Source organism: Bos indicus, chromosome 19 (genome assembly GCF_029378745.1).
Source record: "Bos indicus isolate NIAB-ARS_2022 breed Sahiwal x Tharparkar chromosome 19, NIAB-ARS_B.indTharparkar_mat_pri_1.0, whole genome shotgun sequence".
Classification (NCBI taxonomy): Eukaryota; Metazoa; Chordata; class Mammalia; order Artiodactyla; family Bovidae; genus Bos; species Bos indicus.
The window spans coordinates 9900310-9908922 of NC_091778.1; the positions used below are offsets into that span (position 1 = coordinate 9900310).

General features: G+C 47.8%; 1 long non-coding RNA gene and 1 pseudogene across 1 annotated transcript; one reads left to right on the forward strand and one right to left on the reverse strand.

Moving 5' to 3' along the window:
* Nucleotides 1-954: 954 nt before the first annotated feature.
* LOC109573540 (oligosaccharyltransferase complex subunit OSTC pseudogene) lies at nucleotides 955-1187 on the forward strand (annotated as a pseudogene).
* A 2612-nt stretch (nucleotides 1188-3799) lies between these two features.
* Nucleotides 3800-6508, reverse strand: LOC109573537 (uncharacterized). Its single transcript, XR_002182934.2, has 4 exons — nucleotides 6347-6508; nucleotides 4717-4881; nucleotides 4524-4618; nucleotides 3800-3993 (listed from the first exon to the last, which is right to left on the reverse strand). It is a non-coding gene; the product is annotated as an uncharacterized lncRNA (long non-coding RNA).
* Nucleotides 6509-8613: the final 2105 nt, after the last annotated feature.

Below are 8613 nucleotides of genomic sequence, written 5' to 3' on the forward strand. Positions count from 1 at the left end.
TGGCTGCAGTCACTACCCACAGTGATTTTGGAGCCCAAAATAATAAAGTCTGTCACTGTTTCCATTGTTTCCCCATCTATTTGTCATGAAGTGATGGGACCAGATGCCATGATCTTAGTTTTCTGAATGTTGAGCTTTAAGCCAACTTTTTCACTCTCCTCTTTCACTTTCATCAAGAGGCTCTTTAGTTCATCGCTTTCTGCCATAAGGGTGGTGTCATCTGCATATCTGAGGTTATTGATATTTCTCCCGGCAATCTTGATTCCAGCTTGTGCTTCACTCAGCCCAGCATTTCCCATGATGTACTCTGCATAGAAGTTAAACAGGAAGGGTGACAGTATACAGCCTTGACGTACTCCTTTCCTGATTTGGAACCAGTCTGTTGTTCCATGTCCAGTTCTAACTGTTGCTTCTTGACCTGCATGCAGATTTCTCAGGAGGCAGGTCAGGTGGTCTGGTGTTCCCATCTCTTGAAGAATTTTCCACTGTTTGTTGTGATCCACACAGTCAAAGGCTTTGGCATAGTCAATAAAGCAGAAGTAAATGTTTTTCTGGAAGTCTCTTGCTCTGCGCTTGGACATGGGGAATCTCCTCACAGTCACTCCAGCACCTCGCAAAAGCAGACTGTAGCCTTGGGTAAAAGTGAAAGTTGTTCAGCCCTGTCTGACTCTTTGTGACCCCATAGACTATAAGCCACCAGGCTCCTCTGTCCATGGGATTCTCCAGGCAAGAATACTGGAGTGGGCTGCCATTTCCTTCTCCAAGGGATCTTCCTGACCCAGAGAGTGAACCCAGGTCTCCTGTTTTACAGGCAGACTCTTAACCAGCTGAGCCACGAGGAAAGACTGTAGCCTTGGGCGACAGAGGCCATGTCTGGACTTACTTTAAAAATATGTCAGCTGTTTGTGGGTGGCGCATGAGGTTGGAGGCTGAGAGCTTCCCCTGCCGCCACCAACATGGAGAGTTTGGACCGAGTCCCGTTCTTGGTGCTCGAATGCCCGAACCTGAAGCTGAAGAAGCCGCCCTGGGTGCACATGCCGTCGGCTACGATGGTGTGCGCTCTGGTGGTGGTGTCTTACTTCCTCCCTACTGGAGGGATGCGTTGTGATGTTATTGTTGAACCTTCAAGTGTTGGTTCAGTGACTGATGAACACGGACATCAGAGACCAGTAGCTTTCTTGGCCTAAATGGACAGTATGTTATGGAAGGACTTGCATCCAGCTTCCTGTTTGAGTTTTTTCATGGCTAGAGTCTTCATGAGAATGAAGCTGCTGGGGTATCTAATGGGTTAGAGTGTCTTTTGAGAAGAAATCAGCAGGTACTGAATTTTCTCCTGTTAATGAAATTTAAAGGCTGTACTAGTCCTTGGATATGAAATAGGGAAAAGGATAAAAAATAGCAGAAAAGAAACATCTAGTGAAAAAATAGGAACCATATTAAAGCTTGGACTAGAATGCCTTTTTGGTGTCAGAAACAAGCTTATCAGTATTTTTCCCTGCTGGCCTTTACTGACGTACCAATGATGTTAAGTGGCATTTTCTTTGTGGTTTTTTTTTTTTATTTCTTAAAGAAAATGTACTTCATTTCTACAGCTATAATACTGAATAAAGTGATTGTTTTTTACAAAGCCCTTGACATTTTTTGGAGGTGACTTTTCTGACCTTCAGAAATTAATGTAAAACCAGGAAGTGAGGTCCCATAAGCTGAGAACTCTGGACAGCTGATCAGCTTTATCAATGAGGCTTTGCCTTTAAACAGAGTGTGTGACAGTACATCATTTCAGATATGTACGGAAGACTGTTTCTGGAACAATAAGATACATGAAAAGAGCAGTAATAAATAATTTTTCTATTTAAAAAAATTTTCAAAAAAAATACAGACGAGCAGATATGGCAAAATATTCATGAGTTAAGTCTACATGATGAATATGTGGAGGATCATTGCACTATTTTCTCTACCTTTATGAGTGTTTCCATAATCAACATTTAAAAACTGAAAAGACCTTGAGTATGTATTTAGTAAGTCTTGGAGCATGCTTTCTCGCCCCAGCTTTGCAGTTCTTCTCGGAACCACAGACCCAAAGACTCTGCCTTTTGAGGTCTTGCAGCTCAACCCTTTATTTTACAAATGGCTGAAAAGGTTAACGACGTCCCAAAGTCACAGCCAATTAGGGGATGAGCTGAGTCTGGGCTAATGCTAAGTCATTTCGGTCGCGTCCGACTCTGTGCGACCCCACAGACGGCAGCCCACCAGGCTCCCCCGTCCCTGGGATTCTCCAGGCAAGAACACTGGAGTGGGTTGCCATCTCCTTCTCCAATGCATGAAAGTGAAAAGTGAACGCTGGGGTCTCCCAATTAGGGCATGAGCTGAGTCTGGGCTGGGGTCTCCAGGAGCCGGACCCTGTGCTGCACCTATGGTCTCCCTTCATCTCCCGCCTCGGTCTGGGGCTTAAAGGAGCTATTTCTAAATGTCGGTAAGCAATGGCGGCACACTCAGTTCTTTTGTGTCGTGTTGTGTTGTTAAGGCAGACATTGCCTGTGGGTCACTGAGTTCTCATACATACGAAATTTTGATTACACCCTGAAAGTTCTATTCTCTTCAACGTGACAGCGAAGTACATTCAAGTCCTTTAGATCTTAAAGTAACCCCCGTGGGCTTTAGCAGCACGTCTGTCAGTTGAGCAATAAGCATCTGTCATCTGTCTTTCATTAATATTAATTATAAGTGGCCTACAGCTCAGGGGAACAAAGTCCTGTAGATGAGACTTTCCTAAATTCAACCTTCTTGACTTCATAGGTATTCAAAGTGGTTCTTTTCAGAGGTTGGTCTGAATTTGATTTTGATTACTTCAGTAATCAAAAGGGAAGGAATAAACAGGTCCAGTTCTGAGAACATGCTGGATTGGCACTTAAGTTGCCCAGGCCAGGAGACACCGCTGGAAAGCTGTAGGACTGTGGGAAATTCTGGTGCATTTTATCTGCCTGGAACTCAGGTTACCAAATGTTCCTACTCAGCTGGGCTGTCTCCCACAGCCCCTTCCTTTTCTCTCACATCCAAAAGTGGGAAAGTGAGAGAGGGGGCGAGGTTGCCTCCTTAGGATTTAATTTGTTGTTTTTCTGAGGTTAAGCCTCTTGTTCTAACTTCAGGGGCCCCCACGAGTGTGGCAGGAGCCGGGTGCGGTGAGATCAGCCAGGCCTGGGCCTGGACCCTCCCTCTGCCCGGTCTGAACTGGAGACCCTGCCTTGCCGTGAGAGGTGACAGTCAGCCCAAGGCTGAGGCAGCAGTGACGACAGCAGCCCGTGGTTGGCGGAATTTTACCCTGGGAGGGGTGGGCTGGAAGCCTCGAGCGGCTGAAGCAACACACGGGCCAGGGCGGGGGGATGGAGCTGGCAAGCCTGGCAAGCCGCAGGAGGGTGCAGCGGCAGGGACCAAGGCTGGAGCAGGGCCGTCTCCCGCACTTGGCAGAGGCCAGGGAAGCCGGTGAGAGAGCTCAGGACCCCCTCTCCCCTCCCCACGTTTAATGTGCGGTAGGTGATCCTGAGCGTGTCTGCAGGGGGTTGTGCAAGAGCAGGCCTCCTCAGCAGGACTCCTCAGCAGGAGAGACCACCGGCCTCCTTGCTGCTCTGGACCCTCCAAAATCCCCGCCTCTGTTCTCCTGGGGGAAGCCTGGCTCTGCGGCCAGGGCCATTTCCATCTCCCCACACCGCTATTTCCTGTCACTGTAGGAGGCTCGAGCGTTTACACCATTCTGTCACATCCGTCTCTTGTATGGGTTCTGCCCCCAAAGCATACACGGTGCTGGTACGAGTCTCCCCACGGTATGGATGGGGAAACGTTTATTTGTCCATTCGTTCACTCAACAAACACACTTTCAAGGACCTAGTAGGCTCTCCGGTTCAATTCCTGGGTTGGGAAGATCCCCTGCAGAAGGGAGAGGCTACCCACTCCAGAATTCTTGGGCTCCCCTTGTGGCTCAGCTGGTAAAGAATCCACCTGTAATGCAGGAGACCTGGGTTCGATCCCTGGGTTGGGAAGATCCCCTGGAGAAGGGAAAGGCTACCCACTCTTCTAGCCTGGAGAATTCCATAGACTGTTCAGTCCATGGGGTCACAAAGAGCTGGACATGACTGAGCGCTTTCACTTCCCTAGAACTGAATATTTAGAAGGATTAAGTGACCTACTCAAAGCCACAGTCACACAGGGAAGCAAGTGCCAGGACTCGAGCACAATTCTTTTGACTGAGACCTCCGGAGGAAAGAGGCCAGAGCTCTTCCTCCAGGCCTCTAGGTCATGACCCCCTGGCTACCCCCTACAGTCTGGGGTGCAGAGGAGAGAAAGAAAGGAGAAAAGATTACCACAAGGAAGGCAGGGGAGCAACAATGACAAAGGGAAAAAGTGACAGAAGGAATGCCAGTAAGACACCAGTTTCTACACACACACACACACACACACACACACACACACACACACAGAGTCTGCTTAAGAAATAACTAAAGAAAAGCAAGTTTTTCAGTGAAACCTACCAGCATTGGGTAAGTTCCAATGATGGACAAGTTCCCAGGATGGTCTTTGGTTTCATCCTTTGGGTTTTTTGGTTGATTGATTGGCTACTAGGAGGCTGGAAGACGATAAAGGAGATGGTAACTACTGGGGGAGAGGGTTGAGAAAAGACAAATGATTAAACAAGCATCTGGTGAAAAGGTATGTGACACCAACGTTTTGTTTCTTCTGCATTTTGGTCTAAAGCACGTTCACTTCCATCCAGTGGGAATCAACAGTTGCTGAAGCTTTCCAAGCAGAGAGAGCGAAGACAGATCCGGTTTGTTGACGCTTGTTTGCTGCATATCACAACTCCAAGAGGCAGCTGTGGGGTTTCCTGTCCTGCAGATAAGGAAACCGAGGCACAAGCTATTCACTTGCTCATTCACAAGACAAAGCAACTGATCAGGGTTTCAATCTCAGGTGTCTGGCCACAGGCCTGGGTGTTTCCGTGGCTCCGCACTGCCCCCTCTGCCTGCACCATTCTCTCCCTCCATCCTCTGAAGCAAATTCGCAGACTGACTGGAGGTCAGAGAACCCTGCTGCGGGCAGAGACTCCAAGGGCTCAGCACTGGTTAGGTCCTTCCCCTTCTGCTCCTGTTAGGGTGCAGACTGCGCTGGGTCCACCCACCCCCACTCTGCAGGTCTTGGCATGTGTCCTGTGGCCCTTCCACTCCCATCTCTACTGTACCCCCAGGCACCCCCAGGACCTCAGCTTCCTAAATCTCAGCCAGAACATCATTTTCCAAGGACACTCGCCAACCTTGAAAGGCAAGGTATCCCGAGGCAAGGAAACGAACCGATCGTGGCCCGTCAGCGTGAGAGGGCAGCGCCATCTAGCGGTGTTGGGGCCAACGTCCCAGGCGGTGACATTTTCAAACAATCAATATCTCATTATTAACCATAATCACAACCTGATGTTTGCTTTTGGAGAAATGTTCAGCAGCAAGGGATGCACATGCACTTTTCCGCATGTTTCAAGAGGTCTGAGATCCTAAATGCCACAGTGACTATTAAACAGTGTCCTGCCTGTGAGCAAATAGGAGGGAGTGGAGATTGATTGTGTATCTTTTTCATCTAAGCTGCTCACCCAAAACAAAGCATCCGTTGAAGCCACTGACCTTTCACTAACTGCTGGAAGGAAAATGCTTGATAAATAATAAATGGGCCACTACTGGATTTTGCTTAGAACCATCTTTTAATTAAAAGAACTGAGTGACTAGAAGGTCAGGTGACTGACATTTCAGTTCCAGTTCAGGAAAAGCATCAGTCGAGGGTAAAACTATACCCCAAATGTAATTTCATTGTCAGCTAGAATTTAAGGAAAATCCCTTCTCTGTAATCTGCACCGATGGGCTGGGGGCGGACCACGGCAGCGGCATTTGTAGGGGACTCAGCACTTAACTTCCTGCCTCCCTTGCCTTCCCCTAGCAACCTTTTAATTTTCGTGCTGCAGCAATAAACACTTGTCTGGTTCAACCTCTCCACAGAAACTGCTCCAGTGCTGGGCTCATCCAATCAGAGACCCGCTTGCCACACTGAGCGCTACCCTGGAAGTGACAGGAAAGCCATTTCCTGTCTTTGCCACAGGAGGGCAAGTGCCCTTCCTCCATCAGCCAAGGTGACCTCAACCAAGTTGTTCACTGAACCTGCTCAGGCATCTGTCTCGTCGGGCCCCATCAAAAGCTCAGAATGCATGATTAACCCAGCCAGTCAGTCTCCCACCTTTTGGCAGCTCTGGGATGGAGCTCAGGAACAACGCCCAACCTCACAGACACAGACACACACGCACACACACTCGACTCACATTTCCTCGTTCCCAGCTCCACAGTGCCAGCTTGCTTTCACTCTCAGAGCCACCCTGTCACATGGTGCAGCTCCCAGGTAGTCAGGGAAACGGACAGCCCGGTTCTGAGCCGGGCTTGGTCGGAGCCTGGAAGGACGAACGAGGCTGCACAACCCGAGTGAGCCTCGGCTGGGTGCCCGAGAACAGAGCGGGGCATCAGGGCTGGCCTCAGAGAAAGCCTTATCATCCCACTTGAATCAGATGATAAGATTCTCATCCCACTTTGAAAAGAAAGAAGCTGGCGAGTGTCTTCAAGTGGCAAGTCGTCATTTATTTTTGTCTGTTTGATTGTGTCGGTCTTAGTGGCACGTGGGATCTTCAGTCTTCGTTGCCGTGATCTTCGTTGCAGCATTGGAGGTCTTTACTTGCTGGCATGCAAGACCTTTAGTTGCGGGATGTGGGATCCAGTTCCCTGACCAGGGATCGAACCCAGGCCCCTGCACTGGGAGCGTGGAGTCTTAGTCACCGGACCACCAGGGAAGTCCCCAGCCATTATTCATTTGGGGAAAGGGTATCATTCTAAGAAAACCAAGAATTCTTCGGAGGCACAGTTTTTCCTGTAATACCAGTTTCACTATCAGAGAACAGGATATTGAGTGTTAAACAAATGGTCCCCAATCTTACAACAGTTTGCTTACAGTTTTTCAACTTTACAATGGTGTGAAAAATCTGCATGCCATGGAAACTGTACTTTGATTTTGGAATCTTGATCTTCTCCTAACCTAGCAACAGGTACGTGATACAGTCTCGTGATGCTGTCAGCCGTGCCAGCACAAGAGCAAACACCTGATACTCTGACAACCATCCTCTTTTTCACTTTCAGTACAGTATTCAACAAATTGCATGAGATATTCAACACTTTATTATAAAATAAGCTTTGTCTTAGAGGATTTTGCCCAACTGTAGGAAAATGGAAGTGTTCTGAGCGTGTTTAAGGTAGGCTGGCCTAAATTCTGATGTAGAGGGGTGGTAAGTGTATTAAATGCATTTTAAACTTACGATATTTTCAACTTACGATGTGTTTGTGGGGACTTAACCCCATCATAAGTCAAGGAAGACTACACAAAATTACAAAAAGAGTTGTGCTCGCCTTTTAAGGATACACAGTCAAGGATCAGTTCTACCCATAGGACTTCTCTCGTGGTCCGGTTGTTAAGACTTCCCCTTCCAATGCAGGGGGTGTGGGTTTAATCCCTGGTCAGGGAGCTAAGACACAAAGATCCCACATGCCTCAAAAATAAATAAATAAATAAAATAAAAGCAATATTGTAACAAGTTCAATAAAGGCTTTAAAAATGCTCCACATTAAAAAAAAAAATCTTTAAAAGAAAAGTATCAGGTCTACCCAACAAAAGCAAACGAAGAACTGTATGAAACCTGGTGAATGCAGGACCACTGCAACAAGCCTCACTATTTAGACACAGGAATATGCTGGACCTGTTTTCTTTGCTAACATTCTTACTCTCCAGTCCTAAGCACTCACCTGGTTCAGCTCCCACATCCTGCATCTCCTTCCTCTTCCCTTGAGAGCTCATTCGTTCTCCTGGCTCCAGCCCTTCCCTGTGCTGAGGTTTCCTCCCCATCTCCCAGACCTCCAACCCATATCTCTGCCTGCCACTTGAATGCTGTCCGCTAACTCAGTATGTTGAGAAATGCAGCTCTCTTCCCCACCTTGACCTCTGTTAGTGACGTCACTGTTCTTCCGGTACTCAGGTTGGCAAGCTTAGAGTCTCTGCCTCCAAGTGGGATGACTGCAGAAATGAAGTCTTTCTGACATGTCTCTTCCTCCCTCCCTCACTGCCCACCCCCCATCCCATTCTGTATGTCTCGTCTGGCCGAATCTTCCTTTGACCTGACGCTGTCTTCACTATGTTACTTCTCTGCTCTGACCTTCTTACACCCACTCAACTCCTCTGTGTAGTTACAGAGGCCACCGTGATCTGATCCCATCCTATCTGTTCAAACCTGTTTTCCACTGCTCCTCAAGAGCGTAATAAAGGTACCCATCACACATATTATAAGTGAGTTTTGTGTTCATTGTCTCAAGTAATTCTCATAGTATTAACACTAACTGGAAGCCAAAGAGGCAAATACCATCCCTATTTTGTAGTCAGAGAGACCACGATGGGCACAAGGTCACACCAGTAAAAACTGGAACAACCGGAGTAGAACCCAGACCTACAGACTCATCTTGTGCAGATTTCACTGTGACCTGGACATACGCCTTC